The 22043-nt window shown below is 36.7% G+C and overlaps 1 long non-coding RNA gene across 1 annotated transcript in view; it reads right to left on the reverse strand.

The window, feature by feature from the left end:
* Window positions 1-1551: 1551 nt before the first annotated feature.
* Window positions 1552-22043, reverse strand: part of LOC132519491 (uncharacterized) — a 116860-nt gene continuing 96368 nt past the window's right edge. Inside the window, exon 3 of the long non-coding RNA XR_009540174.1 lies at window positions 1552-1785. This is a non-coding gene — a long non-coding RNA (uncharacterized LOC132519491). The remainder of the gene's footprint in view (window positions 1786-22043) is intronic.

Consider the following 22043-nt stretch of genomic DNA (forward strand, 5'->3'; position numbering starts at 1 on the left):
TGTATACACACACCACATCTTCTTTATCCATTCATCTGTCAATGGACATTTAGGTTGCTTCCATGTTTTGGCTATTGTAATAGTGTTGCTATGAATATTGGAATGCATATATTGTTTTGACTTAGAAGTTTTTGTCTTTTCTGGATATATGCCCAGGAATGGGATTGCAGGATCATATGGTAGTTCGAGTTTTAGTTTTTTAAGGAACCTCAATACTGTTCTCCATAGTGGCTACACCAATTTACATTCCTACCAACAGTGAAGGGGGGCTCCCTTTTTTCCACACCCTCTCCAGCGTTTATTATTTGTAGGCTTTTTGATGATGTCCATGCTGATTGGCGTGAGATGATACCTCATTGTGGTTTTGATTTGCATTTCTCTAAAAATTATCCATGTTGAGCATCTTTTCATGTGCCTGTTGGCTATCTGTATGTCTTCTTTGGAGAAATGTCTATTGAGTCTTCTGCCCATTTTTTGATTGGATTTTTTTTTTATATATTAAACTGTTTGACGTTTTGTATATTTTGGAAATTAATTCCTTGTCAGTCACATCATTTGCAAATATTTTCTCCGATTCCATGGGTTGTCTTTTCATTTTGTTTACGGTTTCTCTTCTAGGGGTGTTATGATTTCAGGCCTTACATTCAATTCTTTAATCCATTTGAGTTTTTATGTGTTAGTAGTTAGTTAGTAGTATTATTTTGTAGTTAGTACTTAGTAGTTTTTTTGTTAGTTAGTATGGCGTAAGGTAGTGGTACATTTCATTCTTTTGCATGTGGCTGTACAGTTTTCCCTACACCATTTATTGAGGAGACCATTCTTTCCCATTGTATATTCTTGGTTTCTTTGTCATGATCTATTTGACCATATATACATGGGTTTATTTCTGGGCTCCTTATTTTGTTCGATTGATCTATATGTCTGTTTTATGCCAATACAACACTATATTGATTACTATAGCTTTGTAATATAGTTTGAAATCAGGGAGCATGATGCATCCAGCTTTGTTCTTTCTCAGGATTGCTTTGGCTATTTGTGGTCCTTTGTGGTCTCATACAAATTTTAGAATTTTTTTTGTTCCTTCTGTAAAAAAAAAATGCCATTGGAATTTTGATAAGGATTGCATTGAATCTGGAGATTGCTTCAGTAATACAGGTATTTTAACAACATTACTTCTTCCAATCCATGAGCACAAAATATATTTCAATTTGTCTGTACCTTTTTCAGTTACTTTCATAAATGTCATATATTTTTCAGGGTACAGGTCTTTCACCCACCTGAAATTTATTCCTAGGCATTTTATTTTTCTGATTCAGTTGTAAATGGATGGTTTTCTTAATTTCTCATTCTAATATTTGTTGTTAGCATAGAAAAATGCAACAATTTTCAGATACTGATTTTGTATCCTGCAAAGTTGTTGAATTCATTAATTAGTTCAGTTTTCTGGTGGAGTCTTTAGGATTTTCTATAAATAATATGTCATCTGCAAATAGTGAAATTTTACTTCTTCCATTCTGATTTGGATACCTTTTATTTCTCTTTCTTGCCTAATTGCTCTAGCTAAAATTTCCAATACCAGGATGAATAAAAGTTGTGAGGGCTTCCCTGGTGGTGCAGTGGTTGAGAGTCCGCCTGCTGATGCAGGGGACACGGGTTTGTGCCCCGGTCTGGGAAGATCCCACATGCCGCAGAGCAGCTGGGCACACGAGCCATGGCCACTGAGCCTGCACGTCCGGAGCCTGTGCTCCACAATGGGAGAGGCCACAATGGTGAGAGGTCCGCATACTGCAAAAAAAAAAAAAAAAGTTGTGAGAATGAGCATCCTTGTCTTGTTCCTGATCTTAGAGGAGGCTTACTTAAAACATCGTATAACAGTGTATTTTAAGTTGATGATAACTTAAATTTAAGTCATTCTAAAGCTCTACATTTTTACTCCTGTCCTCCACATTTTATTTTTTTGATGTCACAATTTACATCTTCTTCTGTGTTAACAATTATTTAGTTATTTTTACTACTATTGTTTATTAACCTTCATACTAGTTCTATAGGTGATTAACTCACCACCTTTACAATATAAGATTATTTTGAATTTTACTATATGATTATCTTAACCAGTGAGATTTATGCTTTCATATGTTTTCCTGTTACTGATCAGCACCCTTTCATTTCAGCTTAAAGAAGTCCTTTTAACCTTTGTTGTATGGCTAGTTTAGTGGTGATAAACTCCTTTAGCTTTGCTTGTCTGGAAAACTCTTTATCTCTACTTCAATTCTGAAGGACAACTTTGCTGGTGAGAGTATTCCTTTTACTAATTGAAGTATAGTTGATTTACATATGATATTTGGTTATTTTCAGATGTACTGCAATGTAATTCAGTTATATATATTTTTTTCAGATTATTTTCCATTGTATGTTATTACAAGATGTTGAATATAGTTCTCTCTGCTATACAGTAAATCCTTGTTGCTTATCTATTTTATGTATAGTAGTTTGTATCTGTAAACCTCATACCCCTAATTTACCCCTTTCGCCCACCCTTTCCCCTTAGGTAACCATAAGTTTGTTTTCTATGTCTGTGAGTCTGTTCCTGTTTTATATATAAATTTCATTTGTATTGTTTTTATATTAGTGATATAATATTTGTCTTTCTCTGTTGGACTCACTTCACTTAGTATTCTGTAGGTCCATCCATGTTGCTGCAAATGGCAATATTTCATTCTTTTTATGGCTGATTATGTACCACATCTTCTTTATCCATTCCTCTGTTGATGGACATTTAGGTTGCTTCCATGTCTTGGCTATTGTAAACAGTGCTGCAATGAACATTGGGGTGCATATATCCTTTCAAAGCATCTTTTTCTCTGGATATATGCCCAGGAGTGGCATTGCTGGATTGTATGTTAGCTCTTTATTTACTTTTTTAAGGAACTTTCCTTCCTGTTCTCCATTGTGGCTGTACCAATTTACATTCCTACCAAGTGTGGAAGGGTTCCCTTTTCTCCACACCCTCTCCAGCATTTATTGTTTGACGATTTTTTGATGATGGCTATTCTGACTGGTATGAGGTGATACCTCATGGTAGTTTTGATGTGCATTTCTCTAATAATTAGTGATGTTGAGCACCTTTTCAGGTGCCTGTTGGCCATCTGTATGTCTTCTTTGGAGAAATGTCTATCTAGGTCTTCTGCCCATTTTTTGATTGGGTTGTTTGTTTGTTTGTTTTGATATTGAGCCACATGAGCTGTTTGTAAATTTTGGAGACTAATCCTTTGTCGGTAACATAGTTTGCAAATATTTTCTCCAATTCTGTGTGTTGTATTTTCATTTTTTTTATGGTTTCCTTTGCTGTGCAAAAGTTTTTGAGTTTAATTATGTCCCATTTGCTTATTTTTGTTTTTATTTCCATTACTCTAGAAGGTGGCTTGAAAAAGATATTCCTGCAATTTATGTCAAAGAGTGTTGTGCTTATCTCTTCCTCTAAGAGTTTTATAGTGTCGTCTTACACTGTCTTTAATACATTTTGAGTTTATTTTTGTGTATGGTGTTAAAGAATGTTATTATTTCATTTTACTTGTAGCTGTCCAGTTTTCCCAGTACCATTTATCAAAGAGACTTCTCTTTCCTCCATTGTATAGTCTTGCATCCTTTGTCATAGATTAATTGAGCATAGGAGCATGGGTTTATTTCTGGGATTTCTATCCTGTTCCACTGAACTATATTTCTCTTTTTATGCCAGTACCATACTCTTTTGATGACTGTGGATTTGTAGTATAGTCTGAAGTCAGGGAGCCTGATTCCTCCAGCTCTGTTTTTCTTCCTCAAGATTGCTTTGACTATTGGGGGTCTTTTATGTCTTCATACAAATTTTAAGATTGTTTGTTCTAGTTCTGTGGAAAATGTCATTGGTAATTTGATAGGGATTGCATTGAATCTGTAGATTTCCCTGGGTAGTAGAGTCATTTTGACAATATTGATTCTTGTAATCCAAGAATATGGTATATCTCCATCTGTTTGTGTCATCTTTGATTTGTTTCATCAGCATCTTATACTTTTCAGTGTACAGGCCTTTTGCTTCCTTACGTAGGTTTATTCCTAGACATTTTATTCTTTTTGATGTGATGGTAAATGAGATTGTTTCTGTAATGTCTCATTTTGATATTTTGTTGTGACTGTTTGGAAATGCAAGAGATTTCTGTGTGTTAATTCTGTATCTTACAACTTTACAGAATTCATTGATGAGCTCTAGTAGTTTTCTGATAGCATCTTGAAGATTCTCTATGTATAGTATCGTGTCATCTGCAAACAGTGACAGTTTTACATCTTCTCTTCCAATTTGGATTCCTTTTATTTCTTTTTCACCTCTGCTTGCCATGGCTAGGACTTCCAAAACTATGTTGAATAAAAGTGGCAAGAGTGAACCTCTTATCTTGTTCCTGATCTTAAAGGAAATGCTTTCAGCTTTTCACCATTGAGCGTGATGTTAGCTGTGGATTTGTTATATATGCCTTTATTATGCTGAGGTAGGTTCACTCTGTGCCCACTTTCTGGAGAGTTTTTATTATAATTGAGCATTGAATTTTGTCAAAATCTTTTTCTGCATCTATTGAGATGATCATATGCTTTCTATTCTTCACTTTGTTAATATGGTGTAACACACTGATTGATTTGCTGATATTAAAAAATCCTTGCATCCCTGGGATAAATCCTACTTGACCCTTTTAATGTATTGTTGGAGTCAGTTTACTAATATTTTGTTTAGGATTTTTGCGTTTGTATTCATCAGTGATATTGACCTGTAATTTTTGTGTGTGTGGTATCTTTGTCTGGTTTTGGCATCAGGGTGATGGTTTTGGCATCATGGTGGGCTCACAGAATGAGACTGGGAGTTTTGCAGCCTCTGCAATTTTTTGAAATGGTTTCAGAAGGGTAAGTATTAACTCACCTCTAAATGTTTGATAGAATTCACCTGTGTCTGTGTGAAGACATCTGGTCCTGGACTTTTGTTTGTTGGAATTTTTAAAATCACAGGTTCAATTACAGTACTTGTGATTGGTTTGTTCATATTTTCTATTTCTTCCTAGTTCAGTCTTGGGAGATTGTTCCTTTCTAAGAATTTGTCCGTCTCTTTGAGGCTGTCTATTTTATTGGCGTATGGTTGCTTGTAGTAGTCTCTTAAGATCCTTTGTATTTCTGTGGTGTCCATTGTAACATCTCCTTTTTCATTTCTACTTTTATTGATTTGATCCCTCTCCCATTTTTTTCTTTTCTTTTTTTAACATCTTTTCTCCCATTTTTTTCTTGATGAGTCTGACTAAAGGTTTACTCATTTTGTTTATCTTTTCAAAGAACCAGCTTTTAGTTTCATTGACCTTTTTTATTTCTTTCTTCATCTCTGTTTCATTTATTTCTGCTCTAAATTTTTGGATTTCTTTCCTTCTACTGACTTTAGGTTTTATTTGTTTTTCTTTCTCTAGTTCCTTTAGGTCTAAGTCTAGGTTATTTATTTTTTCTTGTTTTCTGGGCTAAGATTTTATTACTATAAACTTCTCTCTTAGGACTGCTTTTGCTGCACCCCATAGGTTTTGGATCAGGTTTTCATTTTCATTTTTCTCTAGGTATTTTTCATTTCCTCTTTGATTTCTTCAGTGATCCACTGGTTTTTTAGTAGCATATTTTTTAGCCTCCTTGTGTTTGTGAGTTTTAGTTTAGTTTTGTTTTTTTTTTTTTAGCAGTATGCAGCCCTCTCACTGTTGTAGCCTCTCCCTTTGCGGAGCACAGGCTCCGGACACGCAGGCTCAGCAGCCATGGCTCACGGGCCCAGCTGCTCTGTAGCATGTGGGATCTTCCTGGACCGGGGCATGAACCCGTGTCCCCTGCATCGGCAGGCGGGCTCTCAACCACTGCACCACCAGGGAAGTCCCCAGTTTTACAGTTTTTTTCTTGCTATCTTAAATTTACTGAGTCTCACTTTGTGGTCCAGTATGTGGTCAATCCTGGAGAATGTTCTATGTGCACTTGAGAAGAATGTGTATTCTGCTGCTTTTGGATGGAAGGCTCTATAAATATCAATTAAGTCTATCTGGTCTAATGTGTCATTTAAGGCCTGTGTTTCCTTACTGATTTTCTATCTCGAAGATCTGTCCATTGATGAAAGTGGGGTATTAAAAACTCCCACAATTATTGTGTTACTGTTGATTTCTCCGTGTATGGCTGTTAATATTTGCCTTATATATCGGGGTGTTCCTATGTTGGGTGCATATATATTTACAGTTGGTGTATCTTCTTGGATTGATCCCTTGATCATTATGTAGTGTCCTTCTTTGACTCTTGTAACGGTCTTTATTTTAAAGTCTATTTTGTCTGATTTGAGTACTGCTACTCCAGTTTTCTTTTAATTTCATTCACATTGAGTACCTTTTTCCATCCTCTCACTTTCAGTCTGTATGTGTCCCTAGATCTGAAGTGGGTCTCTTGTAGACAGCATATATATGCATCTTGTTTTCATATCCATTCAGCCAGTCTATGTCTTTTGGTTGGAGCATTTAATCCATTTTCATTTAAGGTAATTATTGATATGTATATTCCTATTGCTATTTTCTCAATTGTTTTGGATTTATTTTTGTAGGTCTTTTTTCTTCCCTTCCTCTTTTGTTCTCTTGTCTTGTGATTTGATGACTAACTTTAGTGTTGTGTTTGGATTCCTTTTTTCTTTTCTGTGTGTGTATCTCTTGTAGATTTTCAGTTGTGGTTAACATGAGGATTTGATATAACACTCTATATATAAGCAAGATTATTTTAAGTTGCTGGTCTTTTAATGTCGAATGAATTTCCAATATCCTGCACTTGTGCTCTCCTCTTCTCACAATTGCTTGTTTTTGGTTTTTTGTTTTTGTTTTGTTTTTTTGGTACGCAGGCCTCTCACTGTTGTGGCCTCTCCTGTTGTGGAGCACAGGCTCCAGACGTGCAGGCTCAGCGGCCATGGCTCATGGGCCCAGCCACTCCACAGCATGTGGGATCTTCCTGGACCAGGGCACGAACCCATGTCCCCTGCATTGGCAGGCAGACTCTCAACCACTGTGCCACCAGGGAAGCCCCACAGTTGCTGATTTTGATATTATATTTGTGTACAGATGATTTCCTACATTTACTTCATGTTTGCCTTTACCAGTGAGCTTTTCCATTCATAATTTTCCTGTTTCTAGTAGTGGCCTTTTCTTTTCTGCTTAGAGAAGTTCCTTTAACATTTGTTGCAAAGCTACTGGTGGTGCTAAATTCTCTTCGCTTTTGCTTGTCTGTAAAACTTTTGATTTCTCCATCAAATCTGAATAAGAGCCTTGCTGGGTAGAGTATGCTTGGATGTAGATTCTTCCATTTTATTACTTTAAATATACTGTGCCCATCCCTTTTGGTCTGCAGAGTTTCTTCTGAGAATTCAGCTGATAACCTTACTGGATTTCCCTTGTATATTATTTGTTGCTTTTCCCTTGTTGCTTTTAACATTTTTTCTTTGTATTTAATTTTTGTCAGTTTGATTACTATGTGTCTCAGTGTGTTCATCCTTGGGTTTATCCTACCTGGGACTCTGTGCTTCCTAGACTAGGGTGACTGTTTCCCTTCACATGTTAGGGGAGTTTTTGGCTATTATCTCTTCAAACATTTTCTGAGGTCCTTTCTTCTCCTTCTGGGACCCCTATAATGTGAATGTTGATGCATTTAATGTTGTCCCAGATATCTCTTATACTCTCTTCATTTCTTTTAGTTCTTTTTTCTTTATTCTGTTCTGTGGCAGTGATTGCCACCATTCTGTTTTCCAGGTCACTTGTTCTTTCTTCTATCTCAGTTACTTCTAGTGTATTTTTTATTTCCGGTATTGTATGTTCATCTCTATTTTTTTGTTCTATAGTTCTTCTAGGTCTTTGTTTAAAACTTCTTGTATCTTCTCAATCTGTACCTGCATTCTTTTTCCAAGATCTTGGATCATCTTAACTGTTATTACTCTGAATCTCTGAATTATTTTTTCCAGTAGATTGCCTATCTCCACTTCACTTATTTGTTCTTCTGAGGTTTTATCTTGTTTCTTCTTCTGGGACATATTGCTCTGTTGTGTCATTTTGTCTAACATTCTGTGATTGCAGTTTCCATTCCAGAGGATGCAGGGTTGTAGTTCTTCTTGCTTCTTCTGTCTGCACTCTGGTGGATGAAACTGTTTACAAGGTTTGTACAGTCTTACTCTTGGGAAAGCCTGGTTCCTGCTTGTTGATGGGTGGTGCTGGGTCTTGCAACTCTGTTTGGCAGGGCCATGCTCAGGAAGACTTTAAGCAGCCTGTGTGCTGATGGTGAGTCTGTGTTCCTGCCCTGTTGTTTGTTTGGCCTGAGGCATCTCAGTACTGGAGTCTCCAGGCTCTTGGGTGGGGCTAAGTCTTGTGGTGGAAATGGTGGCCTCCAGGAGGGCTCACACCAATGAGTACTCACCAGAGCTGCTGCTGCCAGTGTCCTTGTCCCCGCAGTGAGCCACAGCTGCCCCTTGCCTCCACGGGAGATCCTCCAATACTAGCAGCTAAGTCTGGCTCATTCTCTTATGAGGTCACTGCTTTTTCCCTGGGTTCTGAGCACACAAGATCTTATGTGCACCCTCCAAGAGTGGAGTTCATGTTTCCCCCAGTCCTGTGGAGTTCCAATGATCAAACCCCGCTGGCCTTCAAAGCCATATTCTCTGCAGGCTCCTCCTCCATTTGCCATACCCCCAGGCTGGGAAGGCTCATGTGTGGCTCAAGACTTTCACTCCTGTGGGAGAACTTCTGTGGTATAATTTTCAGTTTGTGGGTCACCCACCTGATAGGTATGGGATTTGATTTTATAGTGATTGTGCTCCTCCTACCATCTTTTTGTGTCTTCTTCTTTGTTTTTGGGTATAAGGTAACTTTTTTGGTAGGTTCCAGCATTTTTTCTTGTTTCTTGATGTAAGATTGTATTGCTATAGACTTCCCTCTTATATCTGCTTTTCCTGCATCCCATAGGTTTCTGATTGTTGTGTTTTTGTTTTCATTTGTCTCTGGGTATTATTTCTTTGGTGATCCATTGATTGTTTAGTAGCATATTGTTTAACCACCAGGTGTTTGTGTTTTTACAGTTTTCCTTCTTGTAGTTGATTTCTAATCTCACAGCATTGTGGTTGGAAAAGTAGCTTGATATGATTTCAATATTCCTAAATTTACCAAGGGGTTCTTTGTGGTCCAGCATGTCCTCTATCCTGGAGAATTTTCCATGTGCACTTGAGAAGAACATGTATTCTGCTGCTCCTATGTTGGGTGCATATATATTTTACAATTGTTGTTATATCTTCTTCTTGGATTGATCCCTTGATCATTATGTGGTGTTCTTCTTTGTCTCTTGTAACAGTCTTTATTGTAAAGTCTATTTTGTCTGATATGAGTATTGCTACTCCAGCTTTCTTTTGATCTCCATTTGCATGGAGTACCTTTTTTCATTCCCTCACTTTCAGTCTGTATGTGTCCATAGATATGAAGTGGGTCTCTTGTAGACAATATATACTGGTCTTGTTTTTGTATCCATTCAGCCAGTATATATGTCTTTTGGTTCAAGCATTTAATCCATTTTCTTTTAAGGTAATTATCAATATGTATGTTCCCATTACCATTTTCTTAATTGTTTGTTTTCAGTCTGTGTATGTAGGCCTTTTTTTTTCCCCTTCCTCTTTTTTTCTTTTTTCTTGTGTTTCTTGTCTAGAGAAGTTCCTTTAGCATTTGTTATAAAGCTGGTTTGGTTCTGCTGAATTCTTTTTAGCTTTTGCTTAAAGCTATTGATTTCTCTGTTGAATCTGAATGACAGCCTTGCTGAGTGGAGTATTATTGGTTTTAGGTTTTTTCCTTTCATATCCTGCCACTCATTTCTGGCCTGCAGAATTTCTTCTGAAAAATTAGCTGATAGCCTTACAGGGATTCCGTTGTATGTTACTTGTTGCTTTTCCCTCGTAGACAGCCTCATCCACCAGAGTATAGACAGCAGATGCAAGAAGAACTACAACCTTGCAGCCTTCAGAATGGAAGCTGAAATCACAGAATGTTAGACAGAATGACACAGCAGAGGAATATGTCCCAGAAGAAGTAACAAGATAAAACCCCAGAAGAACAAAGAAGTGGAGATAGTCAATCTACTGGAAAAATAATTCAGAGTAATGACAGTTAAGATGATCCAAGATCTTGGAAAAAGAATGCAGGTACGGGCTGAGAAAATACAAGGAATTTTTAACAAGGACCTAGAAGAACTAAACAAAGAGTGATGAACAACACAATAAGTGAAGTGAAAAATACACTAGAAGGAATCAATAGCAGAATAACGGGCAGAAGAACAGATCAGTGAGCTGGAAAATAGAATGATGGAAATCACTGATGTGGAAAAGAATAAAAAGAATGAAAAGAAATGAGGACAGTCTCAGCGGACTCTAAGACAACATTAAACACACCAACATTTGAATTATAGTGGTCCCAGAAGAAGAGAAAGAGAAACGGTCTAGGGAAAATATTTGAAGAGAATATAGTTGACAACTTCCCTAACATGGGAAAGGAAATAGTCACCAAGTCAAGGAAGTGCAGAGTCCCATACAGGATAAACCCAAGGAGAAACACATATTAATCAAACCAATAAAAATTAAGTACAAAGAAAAAATATTAAAAGCAGCAAGGGAAAAGCAACAAATAACATATAAGGGAATCTCCATAAGGTTAAGCTGATTCATCAGCAGAAACTCTGCAAGCCAGAAGGGAGTGGCAGGACATATTTAAAGTGATGAAAGGGAAAAACCTACTGCCAAGATTACTGTACCCAGCAAGGATCTCATTCAGATTTGAAAGAGAAATTAAAATCTTTACAGACAAGCAAAAGTTAAGAGAATTCAGCACCACCAAACCAGCTTTACAACAAATGCTAAAAGACATTCTCTAGGCAGGAAACACAAGAGAAGAAAAAGACCTACAAAAGCAAACCCAAAAAGATTAAGAAAATAGTAATAGGAACATACATATTGCTAACTACCTTAAATGTAAATGGATTAAATGGTCCAACCAAAAGACATAGACTGGCTGAATGGCTACAAAAACAAGACCCATATATATGCTGTCTACAAGACACCCATCTCAGACCTAGGGATACATACAGACTGAAAGTGAGGGGATGGAAAAAGATAGTCCATGCAAATGGAGGTCAAAAGAAAGCTAGAGTAGCAATTCTCATATCAGACAAAATAGACTTTAAAATAAACACTGTTAAGAGAGACAAAGAAGGACACTACATAATGGTCAAGGGATCAATCCAAGAAGAAGATATAACAATTATAAATATATATGTACCCAACATAGGAGCACCTCAATATATAAGGCAAATGCTAACAGCCATAAAAAGGAAAAGCAACAGTAACATAATAATAGGGACTTTAGCATCCCACTTATACCAATGGATAGATCATCCAGACAGTAAATTAATATGGAAACACAAGCCTTAAATGACACATTAGACTAGATAGACTTAATTGATATTTATAGGATATTTCCATCCCAAAACAGCAGAATACACTTTCAAGTGCACATGGAACATTCTCCAGAATAGATCACATCTTGGGTCACAAATCAAGCATCAGTAAAGTTAAGAAAATTGAAATCATATCAAGCAACCTCTTGAAACACAAGCCTATGAGATTAGAAATCACTACAAGAAAAAAAAACTGTTAAAAAACACAAACACATGGAGGCTAAACAATATGTTACAAAATAACCAATAGATCACTGAAGATATCAAAGAGGAAATCAAAAAATACCTAGAGAAAAATGACAATGGAAACACGATGATCCAAAACCTATGGGACGCAGCAAAAGCTGTTCTAACAGGGAACTTTATAGCAATAAAATCTTACCTCAAGAAACAAGAAATCTCAAAAAAACCCAACATAACCTTACACCTAAAGCAACTAGAGAAAGAAGAACAAACAAAACCCAATGTGAGTAGAAGGAACTACATCATAAAGATCAGAGCAGAAATAAATGAAATAGAGATGAAGAAAACAATAGCAAATATCAATGAAACTAAAAGCTTGTTCTTAAAGATTAAAAACAATTGATAAACTTTAGACAGACTCATCAAGAAAAAAAGGGAGAGGACTCAAATCAATAAAATTAGAAATGAAAAAGAGAAGTTACAATGGACACCACAGAAATACAAAGGATTATAAGATACTACTATAAGCAAACTATAGGCTAATAAAATGGACAACCTAGAAGAAATGGACAAATTCTTAGAAAGGTACAATCTTCCAAGACTGAACCGGGAAGAAATAGAAAATGAACAGACTGATCACAAGTACTGAAATTGAAACTGTGGTTAAAAATCTTTCAACAAACAAAAGTACAGGACCAGAAGCCTTCACAGGAAAATTCTATCAAACATTTAGAGAAGAGCTAACACTTATCCTTCTCAAACCCTTACAAAATACAACAGAGGGAGGAACACTCCCAAACTCATTCTATGAGGCCACCATCACCCTGATACAAAAACCAGACAAAGATATCACAAAAAAAATTTTTTTTCTTCACTGATGAATTACTGTTCATTGATTAACATAGATGCAAAAATCCTAAACAAAATACTAGTAAACTGAATCCAACAACACATTAAAAGGATCATACACCATGATCAAGTGGGATTTATTCCAGGGATGCAAGGATTTGTCAATATCCACAAATCAATCAATCAATGTGATATACCACATTGACAAATTGAGAGCGATAACAGTATGATCATCTCAATAGATGCAGAGAAAGCTTTTGACAAAATTCAACACCCATTTATGATAAAACCTCTCCAGAAATTGGGCACAGAAGCAACCTACCTCAACATAATAAAGCCCATGTATGACAAACCCACAGCAAATATCATTCTCAATGGTGAAAAACTGAAAGCATTTCCTCTAAGATCAGGAGCAAGACAAGGATGTCCAATCTCACCACTGTTATTCAACGTAGTTTTGGAAGTCCTAGCCATGGCAATCAGAGAAGAAAAAGAAATAAAAGGAATCCAAATTGGAAAAGAAGTGAAAATGTCACTGTTTGCTGATGACATGATACTATACATAGAAAACTCGAATGATGCTAACAGAAAACTATTAGAGCTCATCAATGAATTTGGTAAAGTTGCAGGATACAAGATTAATACACAGAAATCTCTTGCACTCCTATACACTAACAATGAAAGATCAGAAAGAGAAATAAAGGAAATAATCCCATTTACCATCACATCAAATATAATAATATACCTAGGAATAAACCTACCTAAGGAGGCAAAAGACCTGTACTAAAACTGTAAGATACTGATGAAATAAACAAAAGATGACACCAACAGATGGAGAGATATACCATGTTCTTGGATTGGAAGAATCAATATTGTGTAAATTACTATACTACCCAAAGCAATCTACAGATTGAATGCAATCCCTATCAAATAACCAATGGCATTTTTCACAGAATTAGAACAAACAATTTTACAATTTGTATGTAATCACAAAATACCACAAATAGCCAAAGCAATCTTGAGAAAGAAAAAAGGAGCTGGAGGAATCAGGCTCCCTGACTTCAGACTATATTACAAAGCCACAGTCATCAAAACAGTATGCTACAGACCCAAAAACAGAAATGTAGATCAATGGAATGGGATAGAAAGTCCAGATCAACTTAAGAGAGAGATCAACTCAAACACCTATGGTCACCTAATCTATGACAATGCAGCAAGAATATACAATGGAAAAAGACAGTCTCTTCAATAAGTGATGCTGGGAAAACTGGACAGATATATGTAAAAGAATGACACTAGAACATTCTTTAACACTATACACAAAAAAAACTCAAAAGGGGTTAAAAACCTAAATGTAAGGCTGGATACTATAAAACTCTTAGATGGAAACTTCGGTAGAACATTCTCTGATATAAATCACAGTAAGATCTTTTTCAATCTACTTTCTAGAGTAATGAAAATTATTATAAAAATAAACAAATGGGACCTAATTAAAGGTAAAAACTTTTGCACAGAAAAGGAAACCATCAACAAAACAAAAAGACAACACTAAGAATGGGAGAAAATATTTGCAAATGAAGCAACCAAAAAGGGATTAATCTCCAAAATATACAAACAGCTCATGCAGCTGAATATCAAACAAACAACCCAATCAAAAAATGGGCAGAAGATCTAAATAGACAATTCTCCAAGGATGACATACAGATGGCTAAAAACACATGAAAAGATGCTGAACATCACTAATTACTAAAGGAATGCAAGTCAAAAATACAATGAGGTATCACCTAATACTGATCAGATTGGCCATCATCAAAAAACCTACAAACAATGGTGTGGAGAAAAGGGAACCCTCCTACATAGTTGGTGGGAATGTAAACTGGTACAGCCACTATGGAGAACAGTATGGAGGTTCCTTATAATACTAAAAACAGAACTACCATATGATCCAGTAATCACAGTCCTGGGCATATATCCAGAGAAAACCATAATTGAAAAATATACATGCATCCCAGTGTTCATAGCAGCACTATTTACAATAGCCAGGACATGGAAGCAACCTAAAAGTCCATCAAGAGATGAATGGATAAAGAAGATGTGGTACATATATAGAAAGGAACATCACTCAGCCATAAAAAGAACAAAATAATGCCATTTGAAGCAACATGTTGGACCTAGAGATGGGAGGTTGTCATACTGAGCGAAGTAAGCCAGACAGAGAAAGACAAATATCATATGATATTGCTTATATGAAGAATGTAAAAAAAAGGCTCCGAATGAATTTATGTACAAAACAGAAATAGAGTTACATATGTAGAAAATAACCTTATGGTTATTGGAGGGTAAGGGAGGGGAGGGATAAATTGCAAGATTGGGATTGACACATACACACTACTATATATAAGATAGGTAACTAATAAGGACCTACTGTATAGCACAGGGAACTCTACTCAATACTCTGTAATGGCCTATATGGGAAAAGAATCTAAAAGAGAGTGGATATATGTATATGCATAACAGATTCACTTTGCTCTACACCTGAAACTAACACAACATTGTAAATCAACTATACCCCACAAAATATAAATAAAGGGTAAAGAAAGACTTGTATGGCCATCTAGACAAGAAGGGAAGTCAAGTGCAGGTTGGATGGGAATTATATTTGCCTCAGTTTTCTCCATAACAGAAGATGGCAGTGCAACCATTACAGAGTTTTAAGGAAGACTATGAGGACTGTAATTTAACCCAGCCAATTTGTTCTTCTGAGTTGCCATTGACATTCTCAAGCAATCAAGAATTGTAGACAAAGTCCAGCCAAACAAGAGAAATATACAGGTCAGAAATTAAGAAATTATGGTAAAGGACTGATGGTAAGCATTTGATGGACTCAAATATAGAACAAAAATTATACAAATGAACAATTATAGATACAATGACAATTATGACAATTATGATAATTATGGATACAGGACAGCCTATAAATGTTGTGAACTTTGATAGTATAAACATAATAATGTAATACAGATCAGACAGATGAGTTAGGAATTAGGAGGAAGTAGAGATGTACTAATTTCTTCAACTTTTATAACAGAATCAACAAATACAAACTAAAGTGAATAGTATAGTTTAAAAAATTACTCAAGCCTCTAAGTTTTCAATTAATCATTTTTCCTTAACAAGATAACTATCTTAGTTTCTGACCATAAGTGACTGTAGTTACTATATAAAGTTTATCAGTTCTTTGAGTTTTATTTTTTCTGTTAATTGCAAGTAAAATTTAATACGTTTTAGTGGAAATATAATAGGAATTATAAATTTTTCTTGAGTTAACTACTATGTGTGTGCTCATATAAGTCCCCTCATAGTTGTCTACAATAATGATTATTGAATGTTAATAATGGGTATATTAAGTTGGTTAGATATGGAAATTATTATTTTACTTTCATCGCCATACTTTTTCTGTATTCCCTCTTTCTAAACTCCTTTTCTTCTTATTGATCATTTGTAAAATCATTTTAATAAAATAATAGAATCATGAGTGTAAAAAGGAGGTGGAAGAGCAGCAGCAGATAAGAAGGAATGGAATTTTCAGAAGTATAAAATCCTGTCAAGAAGTAAGTGAATTAAAATAATTATCTAAAGGTATTCTCCATATTTAGTAATAAGAAGGTCATGATGACGTGGATGAGAAAATTTTCTATGGAAGGGAGGCCAGAGGGCCAACTAGTAGTGGAGAGAGGAATAAACAGGAGTGAAGAATAGAGGTAGTGGGGAGGTATGTTAAGCTCTTTATATGTTAGATATTAAAATCTTAAATTATAGTGAAATTATCCACAGCATTAAAAAAAATTATTTTAAATATCGTTTGGGTAAAACTCTATCTGCATTTTTGAACACTTTTAATAGTGCTACAATAAATAATACTTTAAACCTACTTATACATGTATTCAATGTATAACATTCAGTGTTTATATAAGTGTTAAATGTATACATAGTATTCAATATAATCAATGGTAGCAAGGTGACAACTCTTTCATGACTCTCTAGTTCCCCAAGCATTGTATTATGTACATTTACAGCAACATTTGTATTCAGAAAGCAATTTTATCATAAGCTGAATCTTAGCAATTTTCTCACTATTTGGTAAAAGTTATTTCTATTATAAAACACGTCTTCACATATGCCTATGGTTTTGCCCTTATTTATCAATTTAACAGCTGTAAGAAAGATTATTCAAGGTTCAGTTGTCATTATGTTTTCTTAAACGTTTTCTTAATAAGTAAAATGTTTACTCATTTGTTTCTAAAAGCCCCAAATATCTATTTAATAATCATTCCTAGAATTTAACATGATGTACATTAAACATTGATCTGTAGTATTCTTCTTTGCCCTTTTTTGAAAATTAGAAGAAATACGACATGTTTCCTATTATTTTCACATCTACATGCATGAATTCTAAAGGGTTTTACCTTTAGATTATATTCAGCAGAATCATCAATCCAAGGTTCAAGTCTCTATTAAGACTGATGAAAACTAGGACAATGTTTAGAAAAGTTTCAAATTAATTCCACACATTTGAGAGATTTGTATGCAAATTAGGAGGTATTATATATACATTAAGTCATACAAAATCCATCTTACTTTCTCTGGCTGTAATTTCCTTCTTATATCCATACATGTTTTCTGCCTTCGTGAATTTGAATTTTTTGTTTTCCAAAAAACATAATACCTCATTCAAGCAATAATCATCTGTTTCACTGAGCACTGGGAAAAATTACTTCATATTTCAGAGCTCTTTAAAATTATGTTGAGATCCTATGTTATTAACAGACCATGTGAATTAGGCTTAGAGACAGAAAACCTGGATTTCTGTTCTGCCCTAAGTTATAGTAGGGTGAAGTTGGGCAATTACTGACACTGCCTCATCTATACAATTAATGACTTCTTTTTGTCAGTGTATTTGTGCTTAGTGCAGCAACTAAAAAATCCCACTAGGTATTTTAAGGAAAGAGATTTAATAATGGGAATTAGGTGCTTACAAAGATCAGAGGCTGCCAGTGGGACATTTGAGAGAAAAGTGTATCACGAAGCTGCAATCCAGTGATAAAGCAGAAGCAGTAAGCTATGGCTGCTCCAATGGCAACTGTCTCTTGACAACCACAAAACTGCTGTATGGGCACTCTAATATTACTGCAGAAAAATCCCACATCCCATTTCTGTGCTTGCCAACAGAGAAAGGCCAAATAAAAAGAAGAAAAAAGATGGTTTCTGCCTCCCAAATCACACTTAAGCACATTTTAAAGTCTATATAAGGTATGGATTCTAGCTTTCCATGCCCTGCAGTAAATGAAGCCACACTGGAAGCTAATGAGAATAGAAACTGAGTTATCAGGTGAAACTTTCAAAATCACTCAGCTGCTGTGGAGCCCGCACTTCAGATTCTCATTTAGGGAAAGCTGAGGAGTGAAGTGGGACCTCCGAGCAACTTGAGAGCAAAAAGAAAACACATTACTCTAGGAGGTGGGTCAAAAAGCATCTTGCTGTGATTTATGTCATAGAGTGTTCTGCCTATGTTTTCCTCTAAGAGTTTGATAGTGTCTGGCCTTACATTTAGGTCTCTAATCCATTTTGAGTTTATTTTTGTGTATGGTGTTAGGGAGTGTTCTAATTTCATCCTTTTACATGTACCTGTCCAGTTTTCCCAGCACCCCTTATTGAAGAGGTTGTCTTTTCTCCACTGTATATTCTTGCCTCCTTTATCAAAGATAAGGTGACCATATGTCTGTGGGTTTATCTCTGGGCTTTCTATCCTGTTCCATTGATCTATATTTCTGTTTTTGTGCCAGTACCATACTGTCTTGATTACTAAAAACAAAAATAAAAAAATGGGACCTAATGAAACTTCAAAGCTTTTACACAGCCAAGGAAGCCATAAACAAGACCAAAAGACAACCCTCAGAATGGGAGAAAATATTTGCAAATGAAGCACCTGACAAAGGATTAATCTCCAAAATTTACAAGCAGCTCATGCAGCTCAATAACAAAAATCAAACAGGCCAATCCAAAAATGGGCAGAAGATCTAAATAGACATTTCTCCAAAGAAGATATACAGACTGCCAACAAACACATGAAAGAATGCTCAACATCATTAATCATTAGAGAAATGCAAATCAAAACTACAATGAGATATCATCTCACACCAGTCAGAATGGCCATCATCAAAAAATCTAGAAACAATAAATGCTGGAGAGGGTGTGGAGAAAAGGGAACCCTCTTGCACTGTTGGTGGGAATGTAAATTGATACAGCCACTATGGAAAACAGTATGGAGGTTCCTTAAAAAACTAAAAATAGAACTACCAAACGACCCAGCAATCCCACTACTGGGCATATACCCTGAGAAAACCATAATTCAAAAAGAGTCATGTACCAAAATGTTCATTGCAGCTCTATTTACAATAGCCAGGACATGGAAGCAACCTAAGTGTCCATCAACAGATAAATGGATAAAGAAGATATGGCACATATATACAATGGAATGTTACTGAGCCATAAAAAGAAACGAAATTGAATTATTTTTAGTGAGGTGGATGGACCTAGAGTCTGTCATACAGAGTGAAGTAAGTCAGAAAGAGAAAAACAAGTACCATATGCTAATACATAGATATGGAATCTAAGAAAAAAAAAAAAGGTCATGAAGAACCTAGGGGGGCTTCCCTGGTGGCGCAGTGGTTGAGAATCCACCTGCTGATGCAGGGGACACAGGTTCGTGTCCCGGTCTGGGAAGATCCCACATGCTGCAGAGCGGCTGGGCCCGTGAGCCATGGCTACTGAGCCTGTGCGTCCAGAGCCTGTGCTCCACAATGGGAAAGGCCACAACAGTGAGAGGCCCACGTACCGCAAAAAAAAAAAAAAAAATCTTTCAAGAGGATTGGAACCAAGATGGCAGAGTAGAAGGACGTGCTCTCACTCCCTCTTGTGAGAACAACAGAATCACAACTAGCTGCTAGACACTCATCTACAGGAAGACACTGGAACTCACCAAACAAGATACCCCACATCCAAAGACAAAGGAGAAGCCACAATGAGAAGGTAGGAGGGGCGCAAACACTTTAAAATCAAATCCCATAACTGCTGGGTGTGTGACTCACAGACTGGAGAACACTTATACCCAGAAGTCCACCCATTGGAGTGAAGGTTCTGACCCCCATGTCAGGCTTCCCAACCTGGTGATCCAGCAATAGGAGGAGCAATTCCTAGAGAATCAGACTTTGAAGCCTACTGGGAATTGATTGCAGGACTTCAACAGGACTGGGGGAAACAGAGACTCCACTCTCGGAGGACACACATAAAGTCGTGTGTGCATCGGGACCCAGGGGAGGAGCAGTGACCCCATGGGAGACTGAACCAGACCTACCTGCTAGTGTTGGAGGGTCTCCTGAAGAGGTTGGGGGGTGATGCTGTAGCTCACTGTGGGGACAAAGAAACGGGCAGCAGAAGTTCTGGGAAGTACTCCTTGGCATGAGCCCTCCCAGAGTCTGGCATTAGCCCCACCAAAGAGCCCAGGTAGGCTCCAGTGTTGGGTTGCCTCAGGCCAAACAACCAACAGGGAGGGAACCAAGCCCCACCCAGCAACAGTCAAATGGATTAAAGTTTTACTGAGCTCTGCTCACCAAAGCAACAGTCAGCTCTACCCACCAACAGTCCCTCCCATCAGGAAACTTACACAAGCCTATTAGATAGACTGATCCACCAGAGGGCAGACAGCAGAAGAAAGAAGAACTATAATCCTAGAGCCTGTGAAAGAAAAACGATGTTCATAGAAAGATAGACAAGGTGAAAAGGCAGAGGGCTATGAACCAGATGAAGGGACATGATAAAACTCCAGAAAAAAAACTAAATGAAGTGGAGATAGGCATCCTTCCAGAAAAAGAATTCAGAATAATGATAGTGAAGATGATCCAGGACCTCGGAAAAAGAATGGAGGCAAATATCGAGAAGATGCAAGAAATGTTTAACAAAGACCTAGAAGAATTAAAGAACAAACAGAGATGAACAATACAATAACTGAAATGAAAACTACACTAGAAGGAATCAATAGCAGAATAACTGAGGCAGAAGAACGGATAAGTGACCTGGAAGACAGAATGGTGGAATTCACTGCTGTGGAATAGAATAAAGAAAAAAGAATGAAAAGAAATGAAGACAGCCTAAGAGACCTCTGGGACAACATTAAAGGTAAGAACATTCACATTATAGGGGTCCCAGAAGAAAAAGAGAGAGAGAAAGGACCAGAGGAAATATTTGAAGAGATTATAGTCAAAAACTTCCCTAACATGGGAAAATAGCCATCCAAGTCCAGGAAGCACAGAGAGTCCATACAGGAAAAACCCAAGGAGAAACACACCAAGACACATAGTAATCAAATTGGCAAAAATTAAAGACAAGGAAAAATTATTGAAAGCAGCAAGGGAAAAATGAAAAATAACATACAAGGGAACTCCCATAAGGTTAACAGCTGATTTCTCAGCAGAAACTCTACAAGCCAGAAGGGAGTGGCATGATATACTTAAAGTGATGAAAAGGGAAGAACTTACAACCAAGATTACTCTACATGGCAAGGATCTCATTAAGATTTGATGGAGAAATCAAAAGCTTTACAGACAAGCACAAGCTAAGAGAATTCAGCACCACCAAACCAGCTCTACAACTAGAGCTGCTAAAGGAACTTCTCTAAGTGGGAAACACAAAAGAAGAAAAAGACCTACAAAACCAAACCCAAAACAATTAAGAAAATGGTAATAGGAACATACATATCCATAATTACCTTAAATGTGAATGGATTAAATGCTCCAACCAAAAGACACAGGCTTGCTGAATGGATACAAAAACAAGACCCATCTGTATGCTGTCTACAAGAGACCCACTTCAGACCTAGGGACACATACAGACTGAAAGTGAAGGGATGGAAAAAGATATTCCATGCAAATGTAAATTAAAAGAAAGCTGGAGGGCTTCCCTGGTGGCGCAGTGGTTGAGAGTCTGCCTGCTGATGCAGGGGACATGGGTTCATGCCCCATTCCAGGAAGATCCCACATGCCATGGAGCGGCTGGGCCCGTGAGCCATGGCGACTGAGCGTGTGTGTCCAGAGCCTGTGCTCCACAGCAGGACAGGCCACAACAGTGAGAGGCCCGCGTACAGCAAAAAAAAAAAAAAAAAAAGCTGGAGTAGCAATACTCATATCAGATAAAATAGACTTTAAAATAAAGAATGTTACAAGAGACAAGGAAGGACACTACATAATGATCAAGGAATCAATCCTAAAAGAAGATATATCAATTATAAATATATATGCACCCAACATAGGAGCACCACAATACATAAGGCAACTGATAACAGCTATAAAAGAGGAAATAGACAGTAACACAATAACAGTGGGGGACTTTAACACCTCACTTACACCAATGGA

This window comes from Lagenorhynchus albirostris, chromosome 4 (assembly GCF_949774975.1).
Source record: "Lagenorhynchus albirostris chromosome 4, mLagAlb1.1, whole genome shotgun sequence".
In the NCBI taxonomy this organism is placed as follows: domain Eukaryota; kingdom Metazoa; phylum Chordata; class Mammalia; order Artiodactyla; family Delphinidae; genus Lagenorhynchus; species Lagenorhynchus albirostris.